The sequence below is a fragment of the Trachemys scripta genome, chromosome 20 (assembly GCF_013100865.1).
Source record: "Trachemys scripta elegans isolate TJP31775 chromosome 20, CAS_Tse_1.0, whole genome shotgun sequence".
Taxonomy (NCBI): domain Eukaryota; kingdom Metazoa; phylum Chordata; order Testudines; family Emydidae; genus Trachemys; species Trachemys scripta.
Window position 1 is genome coordinate 11,874,476 of NC_048317.1, and position 8,516 is coordinate 11,882,991.

At 53.7% G+C, this 8,516-nt stretch overlaps 1 long non-coding RNA gene across 1 annotated transcript; it reads left to right on the forward strand.

The window, feature by feature from the left end:
• The first annotated feature begins 7,023 nt into the window (after nucleotides 1-7,023).
• On the forward strand, nucleotides 7,024-8,236 carry LOC117868358. Its single transcript, XR_004643620.1, has 2 exons — nucleotides 7,024-7,470; nucleotides 7,743-8,236. It is a non-coding gene; the product is annotated as an uncharacterized LOC117868358 (long non-coding RNA).
• The last annotated feature ends 280 nt before the right edge of the window (nucleotides 8,237-8,516 follow it).

Consider the following 8,516-nt stretch of genomic DNA (forward strand, 5'->3'; position numbering starts at 1 on the left):
CCCATCTCCAGAAGAAACTGCAGTGGAGAAATCAAGGATGTAATTACCCATGTTGGTATTGGCTGAGACACCAGGGTTAACACCTTTGCTCCTAGGAAAAGTACTTCACTGGCCGTGAACGGACAGGGCCTTTGTTTTATAATGGGAGTCACAATTGTTAGAACGGATCAAAAAGCCATTCTGATACCCACACGCACCGTACAGTCAGAAAACCGGGGCTGCGGGGAGACACGGTTCAGGACGTTTAAAATCAATAGAAAACAGTTCCACAGACTTGAACCTGACGTGGCTCGTGACCATTAGCAGGGGAACAGCAAGCCCAGTGCTAGAACGTGCTGCCAAGCTATGTGGTAGGGGATAAGCCATGGGACCCCGGTGACCTCCGTTCTCAGGGTAGTTCCCATCTGTGCCCAGCCTCCAGAGAATGAACAGTGATGTCCTGGTGCATATGAGAAAGGCACATGGTCTGAGCCCAGGGCTAGGAGCCTGGAAGTCCTGAGTGTGACTCCTAATGCTGATTCCAACTCCCTCTGGAAGTCACTTCTCCTGTCTGCCTGCATTCCCTCACCTGCAACATGGCAATGCCAATAACAGGACGATGAGCTGTATGTACACCACCGCCCTCTACTGGCGAGAATCAGGACTGCTTACATGTGCATCAAAGACCCGAGCTGGCCAGTGAGGATTCTCCTTTAGCTCAAGTAGGAAGCACACTCTGGTTTTAGAGCAGGAGGATGTGAGTTCTTACCCCACTGCTGCCTGGAAGTGCCGAGTGGTCTGGATAGCCTGTGTTGCGTTGAGCAATAACTGGTGGTTAAATGGGTTCTCTCTGCCCTTTGCGGTGACTTTTTGTTCTTTTCACGGTGACCTCTCTGGGCCCCAGCCGCGGAGAGCTGGGGACGCAATGCTGCCATCAGAAAGCAAACAGGTTGCTGATCCTGATCGGCAGCACAGGAATGTTGGTGGGCCAGAGGGAGGGGAGGGGAGAGGAGGGCAAATGACCAAATTCACCTCTGGTAGCTCCCCTTGAAACCAATGGAGTTGCACCACGGCTGCATTTGCCCCATTCCCCTCTACAAAGCTTCTAAAGTCAGGTTAATCCCAGCGATTTATGTGGCGAGATCGAATGCGTGAATTAATGGGGCCCAGTGCACCCAAAGAGGTCCCCCAGTTTGGAACAAAGGAGCCCCACCCCTTAATAAAAACAACCACACATGAGCAAGAAAGAGCCAGGCAGAAGGTCCTGCTTCTGTCCTTCATCTTGGGCCTCATCTGCTGTGGATTCAGCCCGGGGGGGTGGTTATTAACAAGCACTGGCTCCCCCCCTACCTGCCCCATTTTGAGGAGCCTGCTGCCCCCTGAGGCTATCAAAAGGGGGTGGAGGGGCCTGGCGTCAGGGAGTCGTTTGGCGGGATCAGAGGGCACGAGGGAGCTGTGTAGCGTGTGTTCCTCCCGCCCAGCAGAGCCAAGGAGGAAGGACTCAGAGCTCTGACATTTGTATGTTAATGAACCAAATGTCCCTGCTGCAGCCCACAGGAGAANGGGGGGAGCCAGTGCTTGTTAATAACGCCCCACCCCTTAATAAAAACAACCACACATGAGCAAGATAGAGCCAGGCAGAAGGTCCTGCTTCTGTCCTTCATCTTGGGCCTCATCTGCTGTGGATCCAGCCCGGGGGGGGCGTTATTAACAAGCACTGGCTCCCCCCCTGCCTGCCCCATTTTGAGGAGCCTGCTGCCCCCTGAGGCTATCAAAAGGAGGTGGAGGGACCCGGCGTTGGGGAGTCGTTTGGCGGGATCAGAGGGCACGAGGGAGCTGTGTAGCGTGTGTTCCTCCCGCCCAGCAGAGCCAAGGAGGAAGGACTCAGAGCTCTGACATTTGTATGTTAATGAACCAAATGTCCCTGCTGCAGCCCACAGGAGAACTGGGCTCCCTGCCAGCGAGTTCCATACTGCGGGGTGGGGGGAAGACACTGTCCACAGCAAATCCTGCTGAATCACTTTCTAGCTGCACTGGCAACGGCCTGCAGCTTTCTCGCCCTGACTCACCAGCTTTCTGGGAAGGGATCATGGGACAAGAAGGGTTGTGAAATGGGGGAGGCGGGTGCCTGACTGTAATCGGCAAGATGTCCCAAGCCCAGGTATTTATCCCTCCCTTTTCAAATGACCAGGCCTCGGGTCCCTGTCCGGGCAAGCAGAACAGGCTGCTCTGAGTGAAGCCAACTTGGAAGGAGAGAATGTTTATAGAGCAAGAAACTGACGAGGGCTGGATTGATTTCCCTGTGATTTCTCTGCTTTCCCTGAGCATGTTTGTGTTTGAAGAAGGGGTTTTGTTCCCGCTTCTGCTTTCCTCCGCTTGCCCGCGGGCTTCCAGTGCTCTCTCACCCCTTCTCTGCTTGCTGTCTCATCCTGCTTCGGTAGCTATTTGTGTTATGGCAATGCCTAGGAACCCCAACTGAGAACAGGGTCCCGTTGGGCCAGGCCCTGCCCATGCCCAAGAGACAGTCCCTGCCCCTGGAATCCTTCTGCCAGGGGTTGCTGGCAGCAAAAAAGGGCCGGGGTGAATTTCCTAGGTGTCGCTTCTGAAAACTTCAACACCCAGAAACCTGGGAAACGATCTATACCACACTGGGATAGCCCGGCAATACCTCCCCACTTGCAAGGGGTTTAAAAACAAAGAACTTTATTGGGGGGGGGGGAAAGGATACAGGATAAATTGTGGAAAGCCAGCAATTAATAAATGAGCAACACCTATTAGGTAGGACCCTCCCCACACACAACCCTGGGTATCTTTATAGCCTCAATCCGAGTCCTCCTCTGGTGGTTTGGAGAGGCTACTGCCTTTTAGCCATTTCCCTCCTCACCAGCTCCCCACTCACGGTTTGGTCGGCCAGGGCCCAAGAACTCTGGCAGCTCAGGCTCCAGCCCTGAAGGGAAATGCTGCTTGGAGAGCTCTCCCACTTGGCACCAGGGACGTGATTGCAGCTGTACTTGCTGGGTTGGGAGGCCCCCACCAGCGTCCCTCAGCTAAGCTCACGCTGCTCTCTCCGGCTTCCTTAGCACCATCGCCTGCCTGAGCTCTGTCTCCAGCTTCCAAACCACGTTACCTTAGAACTACCACTGCAAAGTCTTTGGAGAGACCTCAGTGGCCCATAGAATGCTTAACAGAGTCCTTGTCCCTAGGGAAGCAATGGCACATCCAGAAAGAGATACAGCCCTATTCTCCTCTCTCTCCTTACTGGTGCTTTGTCTAGGCACTGCTACCCATTTGTGCTGGACCATGCTCTCTCTCGGGGTGACCTCTCACCCCAGGCACGTTCGGTGCAGTTCTTTCGTCCTGTCATTCCCAAAGACGGACAATAACATTATGTTGCCCCCAAACTCAACACTTAACTGTATTTTGATCAAAATGCCCCATTCTGCCACATAACAAATGCAAATGAAGCCTGGCCCAGTCACATCTCCCCTTGCTCACCAATAGATGGCAGCAGAGAGCGCCCTCTCCTGTGGCGCCTCTGTCCACCTGGAGTTCTCAAGCAGCTCTGAGTCGCTCTTCTGCCTGGTCACCAACAGGTGTCAATAGCAAGCTCCCTACACACTAGGGCTGCAGGGCATACACCGTGAAAAGGGTACAATGTAATAAGATAAATGCACGAGCGTGGGGAAACTGAGGCTCAGAGAGGGGCAGTGACTGGCCCCGGGTCACAAGCAAGTCAGTAGCAGACACAGAATTAGAACCCGGGTCTCAGTTCCATGCAGTATCCACAGGACACTTGCAGGCTGAGAGCTAGTCTGGTGTCTGGCATGCAGCACGTAATCATTACATTCCACCCATCTTCTCCTCGACTCGGGGGTCCAGCCAGTGTCCTTTGCTGTAGGATGCATAGAAAATACAAAGCAGCCGGTCTCCTCCTTTCGGGCCAGAATCTGATCTCAGCTACACCAGTGCAATTCACGGTGTTCCAGCAGCGTATCTCAGAGACGACATGGCTGGCCATTGGCCCATGGGGCTAAAACCATGCAGAGAAAGTGCACCCAGCCCTCACTCTGGGTTCTCCAGTAGGTTCCTCCCTCCATCCTTCCCCACCAAGGAAGCGAACATCCAGGTTTGGCGTGGCTGACGTGGCCCCTGAAGGCAGCAGAAGTGTCCAAGGATTCTGATGCCACTGTGGTCACGCCAGTTGGTATTTTTTGCCCGGCTGCCCTGAGAATCATTAGAGAGCTGGGCCAACATCATTCACCCAGCACTGCCTGGTCATTTCCACTGGAGGATGGGCAGAGGCAGTTTAGACTATGCAGGGCCCAGATCCACCAAGCTTTCCACAACAAAATCAAAATCACAACTCTTCTCTTCCCCACCTAGCACTCCCTCTTCCTTCCAGCCCCACTGAGCCCCTAGCGGTTCTTCCCCTGCCCCCCAGCCTGGATTCCTGGCTGGTCACAGCTCCATAGGGCTGCTCGGACCCTAACACCTGCATCCCATCTCCTAGGTGTAGAACATCCTGCAGTGTGCACGCCGACCTGCCCCAAGGGACGAAAGGAGCAGGACAGTGCCAAGGGACCCGTGCTGCATGTTAAGGAGAAGGGGGGTGCCCGGGTGTGGACCCACATGCTGCAGCACAAACCTGGCCCCCATCACCTCCGCCCTGCATGCTTCATTTGCAAATCAGAGGCCACCTCTGTTAGAATCAGGGCCCCGCCTACCTCCCATAGGATCCCTGGAGAAACATCAGTCAAAGCAGCGAGCCCAGCCCACACCCCCAGCAAGGTTTTCCTCCTGCCCGTGGGGAGCTGGTTCCAACCCCAGAACGTTCTCCGGGCTCCTAGCCCTCCTCTGGGTTGAGTCACTCTCTAGGCTCCTTGAGTCTCTTCCTTCAGCACAGAGTCGTAAACCCGATAAACCCCAGCAGCCAAAGGGCCCGTGTCAAACCCAGGCGGGATAGTCACAACCGGGGGCCAGGCCCCTGAGTTAGGCTCTGTTGCACACGTGGGAGCAAGTGCTATTCATGGATCCTCACACACTCCAGCTAAGCTTGTTCATTACACGGGTGGCACGTGGGTTCTTCGCCCAGGAGCGCAGGGTGAGCTTGTCAGGTTACATTCATGCACCGGTTTTAACACAGGCTTAAATGGCAGCGTCACGAGACTAGAACATAGACTCCAGCCATTTTTTTCTTTTCGGCAAGCCCAAAAACTAATTGGAAGAGTTGGCAAAGCTGCCAATGCCCTGATTTTGACCGGGCCATTCTTAAAGTCACAGGATTGGTTAAAACAATAAACAACTGCCACCCCTCAAGCTCTGTTGCCTCGTGCTGGAAGGAGGTTACGCCATGCCTTGGCACGGGTAGAAACTCGGGGTGTCTCCTCACCTACAGCCGCAGATTTTCAAAGCAGAAAGATGGTTGTGTGATTAAGGTATTCGCCTAGCACTCAGGATAGAGGGGGTCAAGTTTTGCTTCGGTCACAAATTCCTTCGGGCCAGTCACTTTTTGCCTCAGTTTCCCAATCTGTAAAATGGGGATCGTTCAACTTCCTTTCTCCCACCCTTTGTTCGTCTCGACTAGTTAGCCAGTGAGCGCTCTGTGGCCAGGACCGTCTCTTACACCCAGCACAGCAAGGGCTCTATCTCAAGTTAATCCCCATCATTCATATTTAGCCACCTAAATGACAACTTGATTTTCAAAGCGTAGCTCTGGGAGCGGTGGGGCCAGCATGTCGGAAAATCAGGTTGCTGATTTAGCTGCCAAACCCTGGACTTCGGAACTTTTGAAAAAATTACCCTAAGTGAATTAGAAGCCTAGGGACAGATTTCCCAAGGTATTTAGAGACCCGAAGATGTAGCTGTGCACCTAATGGGCTTTTCAGAAGTGGCTGGCTGCCTAACTCTGAACGCAGAGGGGGTTGGGCACACAAATACTTTTGTGAATCCCCTACCCCCCAGGTGGCGAGTTGCATCTTTAGGCATCTAAATACCTGTTAAAATTTGGCCCCAGCAGCCCACCTCCCATTGAAAGTCAGTGGGACTTAGCCGCATTTTGAAAATTGTAGCCTTAGCTAACCTGCTGGCCTCCAGGTTTCAGAGAGTTGGCCTACGTCTCAGTTCTTTCAGCCTCAAACAGCCAAGTTGCTTCCACTTTAAGAGCAGAACGCACCCCACAACAGAGCACGGTCTCCTCCCACTCCAGTCCCCAACCCCTGGCCCATCTGCTCTCTTTCTCCTGCGTGGAGATGACTAACTATCCTCAAAAAGAACAGGAGTACTTGTGGCACCTTAGAGACTAACAAATTTATTAGAGCATAAGCTTTCGCTCTAATAAATTTGTTAGTCTCTAAGGTGCCACAAGTACTCCTGTTCTTTTTGCCGGATACAGACTAACACAGCTGCTACTCTGAAACCTAACTCTATCCTGTTTATAGGACCCCCTGTTGTGGCTTTTAATCGGCAGCATTAACTCCTGTGTTTATTCTTTGGGGTGTGAAATACGTCTGCCCTCGCAGTCGCTTTCTCCCCCCACCAGCTTTCTGACCCTTGCAAATTCCCAGCCCGAGCGAAAGCCCCCCAGAGTCGGCGGAAGGACGCCGAGTGACTTCGGACCAGGGCCCCAAGTCTGAACAAACCCTTCTCCAAACACTCGCTGCTGCAGGGAGAGGAAGAAGTCAAGGCAGGGTCGCTGGGCCTGCTAGTGATTAAACTAGGGGGTTAGCCCAGCAGCTGGAAAAATCAAACCACATTTTCCTTCTAATTTGCTGGAGAGGGAAGTCTCCCTATTACAGTTTAGGGATGTCAGGATGCTCAAGTTAACCCTTGGGGTGCTGCTTAATGGAGCTGGTCCAGGAGTTCGCAATGAATCCCTAGTGCCTGCACCACACACAGTCACCTAGAAACACTGGGATGGCACTGCCCACTGGAACGTCTGATAAACCCCCCTGCCCCAGCCCCCTGCCTTCCCCCCAGCGCGGCAGCGCAGCCCGGCAGCCAGGGGGTTAACGGGCTCGCTCTCTGGCAGGAATGCGTTTGGGGAAGGGATTCTTCTCCAGCCCCTTCGCTGCTCCCAGAAGAATGTGATGAATCGAGGGTTTCCAGACCGGCTTTGCGCCGTAATTGCTGTAAGCCGTCGCCACATGGAATCCAGCCCGGCCGCCCCATCCCCGTCCCGAAAGCCAGGCCGGATAGGAACCCGCGCTGCCCGTCTGGCCTGTTCTGCCAGCCTCCGTTAGCAGAGGTGGGTTGGACACCAGGGTGGGGGAAGAGCATGAGTGGAGATGGGGAGGAAGCACCCACTAAAGTATCCTCAGCATCACCAACTCAGAGCCTCCAGTTCAACTCATCACTCCAGGGGCTAAAAATGCAGCCAAGTCTAGCGGACGGAGCAGAGGACTGGGACCCAGGAACTCCTGCTTTCTAACCCCAGCACTGCCACCTGCTGGCCAGGGAACTGAGTAAGCACTTTAGCAGGAGGCAAACTGCCAGGTAGGCGTCTTTCCTCATCGGCTTGTCCGTCAGTGACGTCGCTAGCTCAGCACAGCTGCTCCTCCCGCACTCCACGCAGGTGGGTGGCTAGTCCGCCTTACCGTGGCATTAGGGCTTTGCATTAAGAATGCAAGATTGCAAAGCTGGGGGGTGGGGGGGAATATTTTGGACGGCTGTTGGAGATGGAGGGTTGGGGGAGCCGGCTGGCACCAGCGTTGCAGCCAGGAAAAGGAGTACATGAGACTTTAACTGCTTATTTCCATTCTTTAAAGGTCAGGGGGCGAGTCCCAGCATCACTAAACCCAGTCGTCACCAGCAAACATCCGAGTTTTTTATCCTGCTTTGGTGCCCCTCCGTGCACGGCTCCCCTGGGGCCAGGAGAAAGGGGAGTTGCACCGGCCTGGGGATTAGCAGGTGAAACAGCCCTGCTGACTGATCTGTGCATCTGTAACGTGTTAGCCCCGTTTAAAAATGACTGGACGTAAGAGCAGCCCTTCACGGCTAGCAGGGAGAACATCCGCTGGAGGAAACGTCCCTGAAGGAGCCCGTCAGCACTCATCTTCCAAAATACTCCACGGCCTCACCTGGACTTGGCCAGCAGCAGGGAGCAAACCAATGACCTCCTGAGCGAACAGCACGAGTCTGTTTGTACAGCTTGTATAAAAGAGTCAGGCTCTCAAGCCAAGAGGAGTCATAGACTCACATCCCAAGAAGTGGGCTGTAGTCCACGAAAGCTTATGCTCTAATAAATTTGTTAGTCTCTAAAGTGCCACAAGTACTCCTGTTCTTTTTACATCCTCCGTAGGTAATCATCCGACCCCCACCGACCCGGTGGATCACACCCGCAAAATGTGTGACAAAAAATGAAAAATGACAATCTGTAAATTACGGGGTGCATCATTCTCAGGCACACTGAAATGTGCGCCTGAGAGTGATGCACCCCGTAATTTACAGATTGTCATTTTTCAGGCTAAAGTCTGTTTTTAAGCGGTATCAGATACAACCCTCCCCCCAACCCCGCCCTGTAGATCAGCAGCAAGATTTAA